Source organism: Mesocricetus auratus, unplaced genomic scaffold (assembly GCF_017639785.1).
Source record: "Mesocricetus auratus isolate SY011 unplaced genomic scaffold, BCM_Maur_2.0 Super-Scaffold_100015, whole genome shotgun sequence".
NCBI classification, from domain to species: domain Eukaryota; kingdom Metazoa; phylum Chordata; class Mammalia; order Rodentia; family Cricetidae; genus Mesocricetus; species Mesocricetus auratus.
Window position 1 is genome coordinate 53,084,580 of NW_024429198.1, and position 20,548 is coordinate 53,105,127.

A 20,548-nucleotide genomic window follows, 5' to 3' on the forward strand; every position below is an offset into this window, starting at 1 on the left:
ATTCCATAAGTCAAATATTAAGTGATCCTACTTCATATTTCCCTACAGAAAGAAAAAAGGAGTCTCTGAAATAGTGACTTGTAAATTTCAGTCTCACAAAATTATCAAATAAAGGGGAGAGAGAAGACGGGGGGGAGGAGAGAAAGGAGATTATTTTTACTGTTTGTCATTAGTACAGGACCTCACATGTGTGGGGCAAGCACTCAGCCATGGAACATCACCAGCCATAAGATGACACATACAACTTAACAAAGTAATACTCCATGGACAGCAAATATTGGAATCATCAGGTTAAGTGAACGGAATAAATATGCTGACAGGAAAACAGGCAAATGTATAACATAGAATAAAAGATTATTTTAAAAATACTGAGCAGGCAAGATTCTCAAAACTTCTAAATAAAACTTTTAGAAATGAAAAATATTCTCACCAAAATGAGAAATTCAATACAATGGTTGAACACAAATTATCGGCTGCTGGCTGAAAGGGAAATTCATGAAGGAGAGAACTGAGTTTAAAAATCAGCCAAAAGTAACACTAGTTACAAAGAAGAGAAATGGGAAGTAGAACATAAAAAATGTTAAAGGTAGGGTTAGAACACTGTACTGTATTCAAAGCTCCTAAAAGAGGAACAGGAAGAAAGAATAAAGGCAATTCCAACTTGAAAAGAGCCAAGAATTTTTTTTAGAAATGAAAAAGCAGTCATTTCTGAGATTTAAAAAGCCTGGTGAATCCCCAAGATGATTATTAAAAGAAACACATCCACATACAAGATAGACATGACAGAGGAATGGGGGATTCTTGGAGAGACGTCTAACAGCAATCTGAGAGAAACAGCACACTAAAGTGTGTTGGTGTGTGGGGGAGTGGGTGTGTGGGGGTGTGGGTGGGTGCATTCATGTCACACTGTGCTTACAGAAGCCGGAGGACAGTTCTGACAGCTGGCCCTCTCTTTCTGTGGACAATCTGGAACTGAATTCAAATCATTGATTTTTCCAAGAAAGGACTTTGACCCACTGATTCTTCTAAGCACCCCCAAAAGACTTCCTCTTTTTTAATGAAATAAAGCAATAGCTTAATACACCCCAGTCAGAATCAATGTCTTCTGAAGCTATGATGCAGGAGAGATGTGTCAAAATGAAAACATAGTTAGGATACATGATTTGAACTACAATATTGCAAAGACTTTGAATAATATAATGTGAAAGGTTATATTCTGCCAATAATGTGTAAAATATTAGCCCTTACGTAGTCATGCAACTTCTGAATATATAAAGATTGATAAAACATCATAGTGAAATTGATACCTCTCCTATCATATATAGCAAGATATTTATTGTTACTTTCTTGGTTATTGATAGACCAAGCTGACAAAAACTAATGAAGATATGGAAGATTTACGCTTTAGTTTTCCAGCGTTGGAGATTAACCTGCATGTTATGCCAACTATACAAGCATCATATCACTGAGTTATATTCTTTAGCCTAAGATATATAAGACACAAATATATCCACTAATAAGCATGCTCTATCAAACAGATATGTGCTAAAATGCAGAATTCAGTTCTTATAGACATATGGAGTATTTGCAAACACTGGTCACTTAATGAACCATAAAATAAGTATTTGTGATTTTCAAAGCATCATGACATAAAAAAACTGTTGTGTTTAAATGGAAAATAGGCTTACAAAACTAATTTTAATCACTTACATCCTTGGACATTTTAAACTATTCTATTAAATAATTCAGATCGTTGAGAAAATTCTAAATGAATTAAAAATACATTGAAACAACGATAATAAAACTACTATACACCAAAAAGTATAAAATGCTATAAAAGCATTACTAATGGATGCAATATTCTTATACTGTAATGTCCTAATTAAGAGGCTATAAAAGGATAACAAATAAATCCAGACTAAAATTAAAAATGTAAGAAGAAATGATGTAAGATAGCTCCAAAATTAATGAAAAATAAAAATAGCTGTAATTCTTGAATAGTGTACTTGAAAAATACCAATAATATGTATATAAATATATGTACATATATATGTATTTTTTTACTTATTATAGTACATATGTTTCAGCCCTGTTTGGCTCCCAGTGTAATCTTCTGTGTGTTTCGATTTTCAAAGTTACCATATTTACTTCTGGGGTTAATGGTGCAAAGGAGTTACAAATCACTCTTCTAACTTAAATATAGAATTTAAGAGCTTTAGGATCATCATCTTTCCCTTTACTGGGATGCTATAAAAAACTTGGTTTTTATTGTTTACAATTTTTGGACAGAAACTAATTAAAGTTGAAAAAGACTAACTATGACAGTCCTCTTGTCAACTCTGACAACCACATCACTTTATATCACAGATTTTTCATTTTTGACTCCAATGTCTCACATAATTATCATGATATAAAACACAGTTTAAGTTCTCCTTAAAAATGCAAAGTCTCTTAACTGTTGGTTCCTAAAAAACCAAAAAGCAAATTACATCCTTTCTTATTCTGCAAGCAAAGAATCAGGGAACAGTTACAGTCAGATCAAAACCAAGCCAAACCCAACAGTACAAAGAGCTCGTTGTTCATCATTTTGGACTCAATAATTATCTTCTGGATTCCAAAGGGCTTAAACACATTTCTGTCATCCACAACACACAGCTTGTCCAATAAGCTCAGGAACTGACCCTGAAATTACTTGACACAAAAAATTTTCCTCAATGATGCTGGCAATCAGAGATAACCAGTACCAACTTAATTTTTATTCCTGTTACCAGGACCTTGAGTTCTGCTGGCTTAGAAATGTTGGTTCCTGACAGGGGAGCACTCCTCACTTGAGGTAAAACAAAAACATTCTACTGAACTGGAAGGTCAGATTTCTGGCAGCTTTGGTCATCTGATGCCCTTCAACCTAAGCCTAAGACTGGAGTAACAGTGATTGTACATGGGATATTTATATCATTTTAGGTGTAATTGTAACCTGATTGTTGTTTTCATTTGGAAATTAAGCAAGATATAAGAAGATATGATATTGTGTCAAGTTGATTTAGGAGTGGTCTTGTGATGGCTATTCTTAGTTGTCAACTATGTCTGGAATTAATTAAAAACCCAAGTACCTGAGCACATTTTTTAGAATTTTTAGTTAATTAGATCATATGATGTCGGAAGACACTTCTTAAATCCAGATTATTCGCAGTGGGATAACCCAGTCTGAATCCATACTACAAATTCTGCTGGAAACCTGTATAAATGACATGCAAGAAAGAAGATTTTTTTTCCTGCTTGCCATCAGTCTTGCTGACAAACCCATCTATCTTGATGCTGAGGCTGCTTCACTGGTACTATAACCTTTTTTTGTGATTCCAGTGAAGACTGAAAACCATCTGAGACATTCAGCATTGTGGACTGAAAAACTATTGAGTATTTGGGCTTTCCATCAGGAAGTAGCCAATGTTGAACTAAATGTACCACATCTTGTAAGCCACTCCAGCAAATCATATATATATATATATATATATATATATATATATATATATATATCCCTAACTAATACAATATACAAGTATACAATATACAATATACAAGTATACAATATACAAGTCAGACAGACTATTTCATATTTTGTCTCCAGTAACCTATATAAGAAGACAGAACTTATACCTAAGAGTACACATTGATTAAAACAAATAAATCACACCTCTCATGTTATTGAGCATGCAGCAACATAACAAACCTATCTCTATTAATGAGTCTAATCTTTCATTTAAAAAATGAAAAGCAATATCTAAGGATCAATACATGTTGGAAGAAAACCAATAACAGCTCTGAACAGAATCAAAATGAATAAAGCAAAAATTAATCTCATAGGAAACAGGAACGACTTAAAAATACAAATGAAAGTTAAAAAATAATTCAAAAACCCCTCAGAGAAGTGTAAGAAGATATTGCACCCATAAAACAAGAACAGAAGCCACCAGAGAATATGGGTTGTAGAAACCAAAAATTTAATTATACTTACAAAAGAAATCAGTCAATGCAGTTAAGAAAATATTCAGGCAAGAACAAGCAGTGTATTGGAAAGACTAAGGAAGTTTGTAACAATGCCTTCATTGTTTGTATATTTGTAGAAGTTGTATGTGTATGGCATATGAACATTCATAATGTGCATTCTTATTTTCGAGGATCAATCCAACTAAGTAGGGTATTAATCTAATAATCACTGGGGGTTTAAAGCCATATTAGATACAGTGTCATATGCCATAAATCCACAAACTAATAATTTCAGTGAAATTTCAAGGCTTCGGATATAATGAGGAGATCCAGAAATACTTTAGAGATAATAAAGCAATATAAATAATAAATCTAATCAAATATAAAATTGTATTCTCAAGGACAATAGGCAACATTATCAAATTTGAATGGGAAATGATTTTAAATTAAACTTTGCATATAGTTAATCTGTCAATTAAACCAGCTAGGAATAAGTATGTTTCTAACAAAATAGCAAAGATCTGCAAAAGTTACTACTCACTATGAAATGTAAATATGAAAATTAGAAAAACACAGAAGAAAGAATAACAAGAAGAAGACCCTGGTGATAAGCCAGACAGGTCTTCTCCTGAACAGGAAATTCTAGGTTGTCATCGGTAGATTTTACAAGGACTAGTCTCCTCTGAGAAGAGCGTCAACATAATTGATCACTTTCTGGGTTTTGCCCAGGAGTGCACACATACAGACGTGCTTATTTTGTGATATTTAATCATAAAACATATATATGCCTAATTTCCACATCCTCTTGATAAATCAGAAAATTGTAGCATTGGCTCAAATGAACACTTTTTTAAAGTGCTCCTTAAGTCATTATAATTTGTCCTCCCAAATTGAACCACTGTCCCCAAACAACATGTGATGTAAATAGGTTAATCCATTTTGAATCCTAGTGCAGAAGTTTAAGATAGACATGTTCCTGAATTCATAACATATTAAATATGCCCCTTGTTGTAATCATTCCTCTATGTAGTCATTCTCTTTCATGGTTATCTCACACTTCATTGCTCACACAATCACTCTACTGTCTCATGTAAATTGTTTTATTTTACAATTTTCATCATGAATGAATTGCTATATATGCTATAGTCTTGATTCATTTAAAGGTTATCATGTCTCACATTTTATTCTACTTCATTTTTAGGCAGAACCTGGAACAACAAGTACAGCATGTATGGTTATAATAATACCAAAATGAACTTTTAAAAGTTATTTTAAAATATATAATTTTATATGTTAACCTGAACCAGAGAAGATAAATTATTTATTTTTATTAGAGAAACATTTTTAAGTTAACCTGTCTCATACCGGTCAGCCCCAGTTCCTTTAGAGAGCATATAGAACCACCATAGAATCTTGCACAAAAATGTATGATTAACTATCCATCTTCTTTCGCAAAGCTCTAATTTCAATATGCAGGACTGATTTTGGTTTGTTAGCATTGTGTCTTAGAATAATTTCTGTGTTTACATTGAGCAAAACACACAGTTATTTCTAAGTCCATGAAAAAAGGTTCTTGGCTTATTTCAAGCATGCGGACACTGTTTTCAAGTTATGATTTTATCTAAATAGATTTGTTTCAGAATATAGTTTTCCAGATGACAAATTTTTCATCTATTGAAAAAGCACATTAAAAATATTATCTGTCATTGGAAAACTATCATAGTCAATACTAATACAATGCTATGTTTTCATGGATAAACCCAAATACATACCAAATGGTGCTGATGTACTTGAAGACAATAGAGAATATACAAACAACTCAAAAAAGAACCCAAAAGCTTTTTGAGTACTTGCAATAGCAATTTCTCTTATGAACATACGTGGAATGACAAATTATTCCTTTCCACAGATGCTAGGAGAGGAAGATGAGCTACCATCTGTCCTTGACACAGTTGACTCCTTAGCCAGGGATGTCTTAGCCAAGGTTGCCAGGCAAAGATCATCAAACAGAACCTCTAAAAGAAAAGTGCAGTTTTATATGGCTGTTCCTATGCAGATTCATATTTATAATCCACATGATGAAAACTTGGAATTGCCAGTACCATGCTTTGATGAGATATACAAATTTCAAATTATAGGGCAAAAGATTCAAAAGCATACACACTTGTTTCCAAACACAAACCTTTAAATACATAGAAGCTGGTGATTTAATTCTGCTCGTTGCTGAATAACTTTGAGACAGCCACCATTAAGAAAAATGATAAATGTATACCTCTTTTGAGGAAGACAATTTGTTCAATAATGAGTGCCTTACCCTCATGCATATTCCCAGGTTGGTTATGAGACCACAAATGAGCAAATTCAATGCTGACTGCTATAAGTGCATGGGTGTGAGCATCAATTGGAGCACATCAACCTACCAGTGCCATGTCCTCAAAGAAGAATAGTTTTTCCTCCTCCAGAAGACAACTGCTAATAAAGCCTCTCTTAGGGTGGGTCTTAGTGGATTTTAAGATGGGAGAAGAATAATGGGGAAAGGAGAACATGAGGTTGGCTGGCAGGGATTCTGTGGTAGTTGGAGGGAGGAAGTAGGGGTTGAATATGATCATGCTTTGTGCTTAGTATATGGAATTCTCAAAGAATAGAAGATTATAGTAAAAATATAAAACTAAAATTATGTGTATATAAATATGAAAATATGATCCATGTAAAAATAATTCAGGGCAATAGTTAACATTATATGCATACCATTACAGAGAAATACTTAATACACACACACACATGCACGCGCACACACACATACATGCAGTTTTCTTTATGTATATTACATATTTTTATATGTATATTTCCTATATTCATATTTATCATATGTATGATGCAACAGCTTACCACAAAACTTATCACTTTGGACAACACAAATGTATTTTTGTCCATGTATGTAGGATTACATCAGATACACGCTCTTCCTGATATAAATATGTCCTCAGGGCCATGGTCTACATGGGAGACTCCAGGTTATGCTGCCTTGTCCTCACCAGCAGTAAGAAATACTTCACCTTATCCTTGTACCCAAACCACACAAAGACATAATTAAGAAAGAGAACTACAGACCAGTATCACTCATCAATATTGATGCAAAACATTCTCAATAAAATACTGGCAAATTGAATCAAAGAACTCATCAGAAAAATTATCCAACATGATCAAGCAGGCTTCATCCCACAGATGCAGGGATGGTTCAACATACAAAAATCTATCATTGTAATCCATCATATAAACACACTGAAAAAGAAAAACCACAAGATCATCTCACTAGATGCTGAAAAAGCCTTTGATAAAATCCAACACCCTTTCATGATAAAGGTGTTGGAAAGATCAGGAGTAACAGAAACATACCTAAACATAATAAAGGCACTATACAGCAAGCCAACAGCCAACATCAAACTAAATGGATAGAAACTCAATGTGATTCCTCTAAAACCAGGAACAAGACAAGGATGTCCACTCTCTCCATACCTCTTCAAGATTGTACTTGAAGTTCTAGCTAGAGCAACAAAAGAAGATCAAGGGGATACAAATTGGAAAGGAAGGAATCAAACTTTCCCTATTTGCAGATGATATTATTGTTTACATAAGTGAACTGAAAAATTCTACCAGGTAACTCCTATGGCTGATAAACACCTTCTGCAAAGTGGCAGGATACAAGATTAATGCAAAAAAATCAGTAGCATTACGATATATAGAAGATAAATGCACTGAAAAATGAACCAGAGAAATATCACCATTTACAATAGCCACAAACAACATAAAATGTCTCAGGATAACACTAACCAAGCAAGTGAAAGACCTGTATGACTTTGAGTCTTTAAAGAAGATACCAGAAAAATGGAAAGATCTCCAATTCTCCTGAATAGGTAGGATCAACATAGTAAAAACTGCAATCTTACCAAAAGCACTCTACAGATTCAGTGAAATCCCCATCAAAATACCAGCACAATTCTTCACAGATCTTGTAAGAACAATACTCAACTTTATGTAGAAAAACAAAGGAACTTTTGGAAGCATCACCATTCCTAACTTCAAGGTCTACTATAGAGCTATAGTAATGAAAACAGCTTGGTATTGGCACAAAAACAGACTTGCAGGTCATTGGAATCAAATTGAAAGACCTGATATTGATCCACACACCTATGAACACCTGATTTTTGACTAAGAATCTAAAATTATACATTGGAAAAAAGAAAGCATCTTCAACAAATGATGCTGGCAAAACTGGATGCAGGCATGTAGAAGAATGCGGATAGATCCATATCTATTGCCAAGCACAAACTTAAGTCCAAATGGATCAAAGACCTCAACATACATCCAGCCACACTAAACCTCCTAGAAGAGAAAGTAGGAGCTACCCTTAAATGAACTGGTACAGGAGACCGCTTCCTGAACATAATGCCAGTACACAGACACTGAGATTGACAATCAATTAATGGGACCTCCTGGAACTGAGAAGCTTCTGTAAGGCAAAAGACCCTGTCAAAAATACAGAACAGCAGCCCACAGAATGGGAAAAATATTCACCAACCTGACATCTGACAGAGGACTGATATCCAAAATATAAAAAGAACTCAAGAAGTTAGTCACCAAAACACCAAATGATCTAATTAAAAAGTGGGATACAGAACTAAATAAAAAATTTTAAATGGCTGAAAGACACTTAGGAAAGTACTCAACATCCTTAGTCAGCCTAAAATCCACACCTCCAGAAAAGCTAAGAAACAATGAGGACTTTAAGAGAGGAATACATAGTCCCCAATCGAAGAGGAAAGTGACAAGAACTTCTGAACAAATTGGAAGCACCAGAGAGGGGTAGGGCGAGGGTAAGAAGAGAGAGAGGAGGGGAGAAGAGGAAGGGAGAGGAGACCATGAAGGATTAGGAAGATTGAGTCATGGGGATGCATAGAGGAGAGCAAGAAAAGAGATACCTTAATAGAGGGAGCCATTATAAGTTTGAAGAGAAATCAGGCACTAGGGAAACGTTCAGAATTCCACAAGGATGACTCCAACTAAGAATCTAAGCTATACTGGAGGGATTACCTTAAATGTTCTTCTCCTATAACGAGATTAATGACTACCTTAAATGCCATTCTTGAGCCTTCATCCAGTAGCTGATGGAGTCCAGAAGCTAAGATAACTAAGCACTGAGTGGAACTCCTGGAATCCATTTGCAGAAAGAGAGGAGTGATGAACAAAGGGGTCAAGAACACTCTGGGGAAACCCACAGAAACAGCTGACCTGAACAATGGGCAGCTCTCAGACCCCAGCCAGACATCTGGGGAACCAGCATAGGATCGAACAAAGCCTCTTGAACTTGGATGACAATTAGGAGGCCTGAGCAGTCTATGGGGCCTCTTGCAGTGGAACCAGTATTTATCCACAGTGTATGAATGGACTTTGGGAGCCCATTCCTCCATGGAGGGACACTCTCTCACCCTAAATAAACAGAGGAGGTCTTCGACCCACCCCAAATGATGTGACAAACTTTGATGATCCCCCATGGAAGACCTTACCCTCCCTGGGGAGTGGATAGGGAGTAGGAATGGGAGGAGGCTGTTTGTGGGAGGCATGGGAGGATGGGAAGGAGAGGGAACTGGGATTGCTATGTAAAATAAGATTGTTTATAATTTAAATAAAAAAATATCAGACTGAAAAAAATGCTTCACCTTCTTGCAACTGTGGCTTCTTCTGTTGTCTTCAAAGCCAGTGAAATCTCAGGTCTCTACCCATTGCTGTTCTGTCACCCTAAATGGTTTCCCCCTTCCGTTTCTACCTTTTAAGAACCTTTATCACTCTCAGGAAAAGAAGTCTGGGTAATCTAGGATAATAGCTCTATATTAAGCTCAGATGATTAGCAAACTGAATTTCTCTTTGTAGTGTAAATGAAAGTTTAACAAATTCACAAATTCTAAGGAGTTGCTTCTGGACTGTTATTATGCAGTACTTGCGTTGTACCCAAAGAACATGTGTTTTGAATAATTTCATCAAGGAGTCAAGCAACATGGTGTAAAAAGGCAAGGAATAATTAAACAACCCCCCCAAAATGGTTGTTAAAATGAACAGAAAACAGCAGTTTGAAATCACAAGATAAAATATAGTAGCATGGCACTAAGTCTATTGGTATGACTTTGTGTCTACTAGTGTCTTTAGGTGTATGACCTTGAGTCAAGTCTGTAATACACACACAAACACACACACACACACACACACATACACACGTATACACGCACACACACATAATTTCTCAATTTTTTCTCTGTAATGACATGTACATGATAGTAGCTATTGCCTGAATCACTTTTACATAGATCATATCTCCTATATTTATATACACACAATTTATTGTAATCTCTTATTCTTTGAAAATTCCATATATTTATGTATAAAACATGATCATGTTCAATATACAATTCCCCCTCCAAATACTACAGTATCTTTGTCCATCTTAATGTTTTTCTCCCCCATAATAAATATAGGCTTTGCCAGATTACTTCATGAGTAAACTACCTGATGTTTGAAAAGTTGATGTAGGTACTGTAAGCCCTACTAATCTCTGCTTTCAGGGCTTTCTCAAGTCAGTAATCCAGTTTAAACAAGTAACTACTGTTTGGAACATGCTCCTCTCAATTAAAGATAATGAGATCCAGAGACAGGCAGTTAAAAAATATCCTAAAACTTTTATCCCAAGTGGAAATGTCACATCTATACACATTCTATTGGGCACAGCAGATCTCATGGTCAAACCAAATGTAGAAAAGACAGAGAATGTGTGGTTTGTAAGCATATCATACAGCCCATTACAGCCATAATGAGCACAACTGAGAAGCACTAAGATGTTGCCTTTCCCTTCCTGTCCTTTCCTAAATGGATTGTTGTAAAGAGAAGCCTTCCTGCTAGCCTGGTTCCAGAGCCGCATCAGTCCCAAATGAAGACAAAGGAGGCTATATTTATTATAAAGCTGTTGGCCTTGCTTGTTTCTTACTGGCTAGCTCTGACTTAAGTATTTATCCCATAATTGTTAATCTAAGTATGTCTCTTACCGGAGAAATTTCCGGGCTTCCTGCCCCATGGTGGTTACATCTTGATTTCCTGTGTTTCTCCTACCCAGAGTCCTCCTCGACTCCTAGTCCCACCTATCTTACTTCCCTATTGGCCAACAGTGCTTTATTGACATATACACAGGACTTCCCCCATCAGATCGTCCATGCTGAGAACATTCAAGAATCATATCCTGGTGATCATTGTTTCCCATGGTTCCTTGAAGAGCTTGCCTGATATCAAAGGAAAAAATGCTATACAATAATCAACAGCTACACACTTAGGGTAGACTGATTTGTGTCCCAGAAAAGTTCACCTGAATGCCTGGCAAATAGGTGTCTGAAAATGAGCCCTTTGTGGGGTATTTAGAACAGGATTGTTTAAGTGCATAAGACCTTCTTGAGGGAATTAATGATCTTTGGAGAAAACACAGCAGTGAGCTTGCTGTTTCTTAATCTGTGCCGTGTGAAGTCAGAGTTAGAAGCAGGTAGGCCATCTGCAATCAAGGAAAAGAATGTGTACCAGAGACCAGTAAAGGTGATTCTTGACATCACACTCCATCTCGTACTGCTAGAAACACACACCTGTCCAAGTCACCTTCCCTATCCCTTCTGTTAGGTGTGGAAGCAGACTAAGAGAACATAGTTTTCTATCCGAGTTTCGGGTGTGACACAGACCTACAGATGGCCAACATGCATATAGTGGGTTGAAAGAAAATGACTCCCAAAGGGAGCAGGACTGTTAGGAGGTGTGGGCTTGTTGGAGGAAGTGTGCCATTGTGGGGGTGGGCTTTGAAGTCTCCTTTGCTCAGGCTTCCCTCAATGTAACAGTCAATCAGCTTCCTGTTGCCTGAAAGATGTAGCACTCTCAGTTCCAGCACCACATCTGCCTGTACGCTGCCACATTCCCCTTCATGATCATAATGGACTGAACTCCAAAACCATAAGGGTGGCACCCTCAATTAAAAGTTTTCTTTATAAGAGTGGCCGTGAATCATGGTGTGTCTTCACAGCAGTAGTAAACCCTCACAGAGACTGTGTACTGATGATAGGTAGGCACTGTTTCAAACACTAGGGCAGAGTATTTTGATGCAGAAAAAAAAATGAAGTAAATGGAGGAAAGGCTCATGCAGTTGCTTTAAGCAACACTGCACCCGAATCAAGTATTGTTTGTCTTTGAAACTAGCTTCATAGCCTCCATCCTGCCTTTTCTTTTCTCTCCTATGAGCTCTTGTCTCAGGAACTTATATCACGGCTGTCTATCTTCCCCAAATCCCATGAAAAATCCCATGACAATGCCCTGCCACACACTGCCCCATCACCAAAAATTCATTCTCTCAAATGTCTTATTCTCTCTTTTTTTCATTCAAGGTAACTTCCACTTTGTGATATTTATGTATATTTACCGAAGAATTGAAAATGATTGTAAACATGCTTCTCCCAACTCCTTCTTTATTTACCACCATCCATGACCAGGATCAACTCCTATATTTCCAGACCTATAATTCAACTGTGTTTCCAGGAAAGAATGATAGCAGACAAGCAGAGGCAAGACCAGCAAAAGGACACCCAAAGTCTCAAATAGGGTTTTGATTCTGGGATGAGACACCATCACCAAACAGCAAGTTGGAGAAGAAAGTTTTACATATCCACAAAGTAGTCCATCATTAACAGAACGAATAAGGCAGGAACCTGTAGGCAGGAGCTGATAGAAAAGCCCAGGAAAAGTGCTGCTGCCTGGCTTTCTCCATATGGCTTGGTCAGCCTGCTTTCTGATAGAACCCAAGACCATCAGCCTAGAAATGGCACCACCCACAATGGGCTGGGCTCCCACACATCCATCACTAATTAAGAAAATGACCTACATCTGGATATTATGGAGGCATTTCCTCTATTGAGGCTCCTTCCTTTCAGATAACTCTAGCTTGTGTCAAGTTGACATAAGACTAGGCAGCACATTAACTATGCATGTATCCTAGTTGAGGTAACTAGAGGAGATGTGAAACAGAGGAAGATGAGGTTCTTGTCCCTATGCAGCCCACATTCCTGCACTGAAGACAATACTTCAATGGCATAAAAAGCGCTAAGTACTGACTGCTGTTCTGGGTGGCCTACCTGCCAATGCAATTCCTGCTCACCCTGCTCTACTATGGAAGATGGGGTGCTACCTTGCCAGGTTGTACTATTCAGAATTCTGTCATCTTACTTTGGTTGGACACATATAAAATAGGTTTTGACAAAACATTGGAAGACAGAAAAGTATGCCAAATTAATAAAAAAATAAATAAAAGTGTGTGCAAAAGTGTATCGCTTAGGAAAATAACTGTAAGAAGGTAGTAGAATCACTGGCACTTGAACCCAAACTGATCTAAACAGCTCTTCCCTCATTATTCTATATGTAACACGGCAAGCTCAGCCCATTCATCATCACTTAGTAGGTCCTAAAGCAGTGAGACAGAGCAGGGGAATTCAGGTAACAGCTGCAAAAGCAAAGGTGGGATACGTTAGAGAGAGCTGTTAGGGCTTACCTTGCCTGGAAGTGAAGAATTCTGAGAAAGGCAATTACAGAAAAGGAGCATTCTAAGGGCTCTTCAGGCATGCTCCCAGGAGATGGGAGACTATCTTCAGCATGGACACTCCTAGTAGCAGATCTATAGATGCCACTTTCACTCTGTTGTACTCTGCACTATTTCAGGGACAGAAGCTGGACCCAGGACCAGGTACTTTCTCTGAGTTATATGCTTCAGTGCCATTATGAAGCCCTAAACTAAGGCAAACCTTCTCTGTAAAGGTATATGAGAAATAAAAAATAGTTCCTGATGTCCTTTTCTTTTTGTGTTACACAGGTTTTGGTGAGACACAGCAAGGGAATGAATTGTAGAATTAGGAACATCGTTTTTAAACAACAGGCACTTTAGGTTGCCTATTTGGAAGCTTCGTTTCAGTTTTCTTATCTTGCTCTCATTCTTATTTTTGTTGTTTTTGTTTTTTTCTTTTTTCCAAGATTTAAACCAATATGTATTTAGATTAATTAATGAAAATCTATAAAAGTTACACATGCTCCCAAACAGATGTAAATTATACTTTTTATTATTTGTTTTATTTTTTATTATCCAAAAAATTTTTAATTTAAATATATTTTGGTCATATTTTTCCACTCATTCAAGCCACTCTAGAGCCACCCAACTTTAAGTTCTTACTCAACAACTAAAAACCCAATGCAACAACAAAACCAAGAAAAACAAGTAAACAAAAACCACTGTAACCTAATAAAAGGACATATAAATGTATTTTGTATTTTAGTCAGTTACTCATGAACATGAGGCCTGCCCTGGAGTGATTGATATAACCAGGTCACTCTACTGGAGAAAACCGATTTTCCCACTCCCAGCACCCTGGTGATTGGGTTTTCATTCATTCATTTATTTAAAAAAATAACGTAACAAAATAAGATATAATAAGATAAAAAAAAGACTATGAACTTTGGATTTGGCAAGACAAACAGGAGAAAAAGAGCCCCAAAAGAAGGCATAAGAATCAGAGACTCCCTTGTTGGCTCACTCGGGAATCCCACAAAGACACTAAACTGGAAGCCGTAATATACACGCAGAGGGCCTGAAGCAGACCCATATGGGCCCTGTGCATGCTGCTTCCATCTCTGTGAGTTCACAGGAGCTTTGCTCATGCTGATTTAGAGGGTCTTGTTTTCTTGGCATCCTCCATCCCCTCTGGCTTTTACACTCTTCCACCTCCTCTTCCTCAGGACTCCTTGAGTTCTGAGGGGAGAGAAATGATGAAGACATCTAATTTATGGCCCAGTGTTCCAAGGTCTCTCAGTCTCTGCAAAATATCTGGCTGTAGGCCCCTAAATTTGTTCCCATCTTCTAGAGAAGAAGCTTCTCTGATGGTAGCTGATCAAAGCATTGATCTAGAAGTCTAGCAGAATGTGATTAGCTGTCATTTTATTACCATATTTTATTTTATTATTTTTGACCAGTATATTTTGTTTTCCCCTGGGCTATCTAGTCTCAGGTTCTTGACTACCCAAGCAGTGTTGGATATAGGGTACATCTAATGGAGTGCGCCTTATGTCTTAAGTCAAATTAGTTATGGGTTGGTTACTCTCCGAAGCTTTGCTGCCACCATGGCCCTAGCATTTCTTTCAGGCCGGGCACCATCATAGATAAAGGGGTTGTGGTTAGCTTGGTGTTTTTATGCCACTCTTTTGTTAGCATGCAATGTACCTTCCTGTACCAAAATGTTGCAACACATGGGTGAAGGAGCTATATAGGCAACAGCTAGAGATCTCCACGCTGGTTATAGGCTATCTTAAACAACCGAGTCTCCCTGTCAGTTTGTAGAAAGCAAAACATTGTGTTGGCAATAGTCTGGGCTGTTTGCGGGTTCCCACTGGACCCCTGTGGTCCAAATTTTCAGTTAGATATAACCCAATCTAGGTACTAGAAATTTCACTGGTGACAAGAACTGGCCAGTTGTGGTTCTGTCTCCCTCATTATTTGACAATTTCACTTAGACTGCTTTAATGAGTGCATATATTTTGGGAAATTTCTCCTATATTAGGTTTCTATACTCCTGCTAAATGCACCTTAATTTTAGCTGGCTCTCCTTGCATTCTCTTCCACAAACCCCTTTCCCTCCTTCTCTCCACTTGATCTTCCATTCCAATCTCCCTTCCATCCAACCCTATTTTCTTTCCCTTTCTTAGTGAGATCTTTCTGTTCTCTCTGGTCTCTTATTCTATAGCTACCTTCTTTGTATTGAAGGTTGATTATATTGACTTAATAGCTAACATCCACATATAAGCAAATCCATATCCTATTTGTCTTTCTGGATCTGAGACACCTCATTCAGGGTGATTTTTTTTCTAGTGCCATCCATTTGTCTGCAAATTTCATGTGCTCAGCTTTCTAAATGTCTGAGTGAGACTCCATTGTGTAAGTGTACCACATTTTCTTTATCCATTCTTCTATCGAGGGCATTCTAGGTTTTTGAAATTTCTTGCTATTATGAATCAAGCTGCAATGAATATGGTTGATCAAGTATCTTTCTGGTAGGATAAAGCATCCTTTGGGTAACGCCCCACTGTGGTGTACCTGGATTCTGAGGGAGGAAGATAGATTCCAATTTACTGAGGACCTAGCACAGTAATTTCCATAGTGACTACGGGACTTTTCACTCCCACCAGCAATTTGCTCCTCTCATTCCACGTCCTTGCCAGCAGTAACTGTCACTTGTTCTGTTGATCTTAGCCATCCAGACAGTGTAAGACGGAATCTTAGAGTCGTTTCGGTTTGTATTTCCCTGGTGGTTAAGGGTGTTGAAGATTTCTTTAAATGTTTGCTAGCCATTTGAGTTTCTTCTACTAAGAATTCTCTGTTTAGATCTGTACCCCATCTTAAATTGTTTTTTTTTCTTGATATCTAGTTTTCTGAGTCTTTATATATTTTGAATAATAGCCCTCTATTAGTTGGTAAAAAACATCTTTCTTTTTGTTCTTCTTCATCTGTGAGGGTTGTTTGAAACTGATATTATCATAGCAAATAGTATCCAGAGTACTGACTGACTAGTATGCAAGAAAGGAAAAATTTACAATATCTGTACATACAAAAGAAAAACAGGTATTATGGGCCATGGTGTTCCATATATCTTCATATACTTTAAGGTCATGTTTGTCAACTTAAAAAAATAAATAAGACTCTGTAAAATTCTGTAGATGTATAATCACATACATTATGATTAAGTTAAATGTGTTGGATAACAAATCCTGAGACAGCACTGTATGTACCTTGAAGGGACAGTTTTGGACCACAAAAAACAAGGGTAAATATGTTTAACTTCCTAACAGGGCACTCAATAAAAAATACCACATTCCAATGAGGATCTTTTCTCCTTCACTCCGAAACTGTTTCCCAGAGACTGCTAAATCATGATAACACAGCCATCTCGATAATTAAACCCATCATTGTCCCTACTGGTCAAACAGATGGCAGAAAATCCTACACCCATATCTCGTAGCCTCAGCAAATCCTGTGTATCTAACACCACACCAGGCATTAGGGACAGAAAAGTTAACAAACCAAGTGTGTAATGTTGTTAAGAATGGGACTGGAGTCCACAGACTTCATCACCCTCCATCAGCCATCCAGCTGGTCAAGGTAGAGATAAAGTTAACACCAGTGTCCCACTGTCCTTGAACATCCATTCCGTCAACCACTACACTCTCTTCCTCCTTTGCTCTTTTCATCCTGAAGATTTCTCTCCTATAAATTCCAAGGCAATGAGTTTTTTAATGGACACCTTGTCCAGCTGCATATGAATGTAAATGGCTCTGAAACCAGCTCCAGTTTTATCTCTTCTGATGAACAGTGTGAACCCAGGTCTGCAAAACCCCAGCTTCATTGAACTAATTAGCATGAGGCTGATGCAGGAAAGCCAGCAATTCTTCAGTGACTTTCTGCATGAACGCAGAAGAGGAGGGCTTTCAAGTAACAGAGGGAGTGATCCAGGCATTCCAGTCTCCAACCTCGGTCCTGTCTCTGTTCCTCGCTAGTGTCTGGAGTCAGGCCCTCTCTGCATCTTTTTTCCTGGCAATAGTATCCGAGGAATAGCAATCCCACACCGGGGTAGTACTGGAGTGAGAAAGAAATAACACCCGTAGTCAGCCCTGAGAACGCAGAGGGAAGCCCGGCTTGGTGTGACAGCACCAGACTGTGTGGACAAAAACCTGCATAGACACAGATGCCCAAGCTATTGTATCCAGTCTATTCCCTGTCATTTAAGCCCAGTGTCATTTGTTATTCATCTCAGACTGTATTTTGGAGATTCAATTTGTAAGGTCTATCCACACATGGTAAATTGGTGTATATTATCTCAGTTCATTTGCTGGAGGACAGGTGTTCACATCTAAGAACCAACAGCCCCATCAACAGTAATTGGTGCCTTGGCTGGCAGTCTGAGCCTAGAGGGCAAGGACTAAAAGTGCATGAAGAATGAACTAATAATCATTTCCACATGAAGCATAGTGCATTTTACTTGAGGCTCTCAAAGCACATTTTAGGCATTCTTTCTTTCTCACTCAGGAACTAGCCGGGTGTGGGCTTGCTATTCTGTTCATTCTATTGCCACGGAAAGAGAAGCAGAGAGGATCTGACTCCAGATACCAGAAGGGAACATAGGCAGGATCGGGGAGACCTTATCCTTCCTTATGTTCCATGAAAGTCCTCCTTTCCCAAGCTCATTGCACCCATTTATTATTTAATGTCTTAGCAACGATATTGAGGAATGCAGGCTAGTGAATTCAATTTTGCTAAGGTTAATTAATTCTAAGCTTCTTGCAAGTCTGTGGAGTGGACAAAGCCATACAACAAAGTCACAAATAACCAACCCAGACACACAGTTTCCATAGGCTTCAAATGCATCTAAAACATAAATAAAGTCATTATCACACACTGAACATACTTGCAGTAACACATAGATTGAGTAAGTGTCCCAACGTGACAGGAGAGAAGGTGGTCTGAATGCCATCTATAGGTCCATATGAAGAGAAGAAATTCTAAGAACTGAGGTATTATCTTAAATACACTGCTAATGCCGTTTTAGAATACTTGCATGCTAAATTCACTTAAAATATGAAATTAGAAATCTCTGTGCTAGTAGTTCTATTAATAATGAGCAGAGAGAAAATGGAACTTGTGCCCTGCAGCTCAGGTGAAAAGACATAATTAAAAATACTGCATTGGAAAGTGGTTTCTACTTCCCAGATGGCATCTGGTTCTGCATGCTCACAAATGGCCACATATAATACAACCAACACTTTCAATTAAGTTCTTTCTATTTGTAACACACGTAGTTATTTATCACTAATGGAGGAATTCCAATGGATACATTGAATAAATGGAGAAAAAAGAACTGATTGCCAACTATTCTTTTCATGGTTAAGGATACAATCATGAAATAACAGATCTAAAGCAAAGAAAATTGTCCCAAGTATGGTGGTTCACCTCTAAGATAACCATATTTATAAAGCTGAGGAGAAGGATCACTGCAAGTTCAATGCTAAGCTAGGCTACAGAACAAAGGCTTGTCTTAAAAGACGCAACATAAATTTTTTAAAGCCAAACAGAAAAAATACATTGGCTTATAGCATGAAACATGTTTTCAGGCTAATGGGTTTCATGCAATGCCACTGTAGAGAATATAACAACATCCCCTGGCTGAGAATGAAGACTCTATGATTGGGTGGATAGTATTCAACTAATTGAGAATAAAGTATCTTTTCTATTCCATCCCATATGGCCTAGTTAAAGCACCAAGCCTAGTCAAATAAGCAGAATATAAAATGATCTAAAATTTTTTATAAAGGGCAGAGGTTGTCAGCTTCTGTTCGGCACAAATACTGAGATGTAACAAATGATCTCCACCATGAAGAGTATTTTAATCATTTAAATCTAAAGCAAAAGTGAGTCCATGTGGTGGGGAATAGAGGCACAGATGCACTCTTGGAAGAGCACATGGAGATGAAGGGAAGACTCTGAGAGCCAGAGTAATAGGTCCATGCAAATATCATGGGATCTAGGGGAGTGTGATCATACACAAGAGCCGTGGTTTCCCTACTTCCTTAGAGGCTCCGGATTCCACACTGTTGAGAGGTCTAGCCATCTTAATTTATGAGCTTCCTGTTAAACTGCTTCCACAATGCAAGTCACCAGGAGCTCAGTGGGCTCAGATTTTCACTGGCACATATAAAATAACTGAGTAAGACCAACCTAAAAGATAAAGGTTTATTCATCTCATGGTTTCATTAGTTCCCATCCATTTCTTCATTGCTTCTGGGCCTATGGAGGGGTAGAACAAAATGGTAGTCATGATGCAGGTGTCAGGTGTCCAGGGGCTTTGTGTCTCACCTCAGGGAGGGACAGAGGGAGGGAGAGAGGCCACTAGAACATTCCCTAGCTTTCAGAGGCACACACCCATTGACCCATTTCCTCCAACTACCAGGAAACATTCCCACCACTTTGCAAAAGCCCAACAGCACCACCAGCTGGTACCAAGCTTTCAACAATGAAGACTTTTCTCTCAGGCCTCAAACTGTGGATAAAGATTAGATGTGTCCTTATTCTGAATGCATAGTAGGACCACATCACATCACACCTACATGTCACCCACTGTGCTTGCTCACATCTCACTTCCTCCCTTACCGGTTTTGAGCATTTTTTTTTTAGTGCACTCAATGGTCTTGCCAGGACCTGCCTGTTTCTGGACCTCTACCTGACACCACGTTTTGGATCCATTCAGCATGCCAACAACTGCATCTGCCATCAGGGAAGCCAGTTTACACACACACACACAGAGAGAGAGAGAGAGAGAGAGAGAGAGAGAGAGAGAGAGAGAGAGAGAGAGAGAGAGAGAGAGAGAGAAGGGAGGGTTTAAGGCTAGAAACAGGAAAGAATCTTCTT

At 37.9% G+C, this 20,548-nt stretch overlaps 1 long non-coding RNA gene across 1 annotated transcript in view; it reads left to right on the forward strand.

Annotated features, from left to right (window-relative positions):
• The window catches only part of LOC121144356, a 74,392-nt gene that overhangs the window by 29,610 nt on the left and 24,234 nt on the right, over positions 1-20,548 (forward strand). The window lies entirely within an intron of this gene.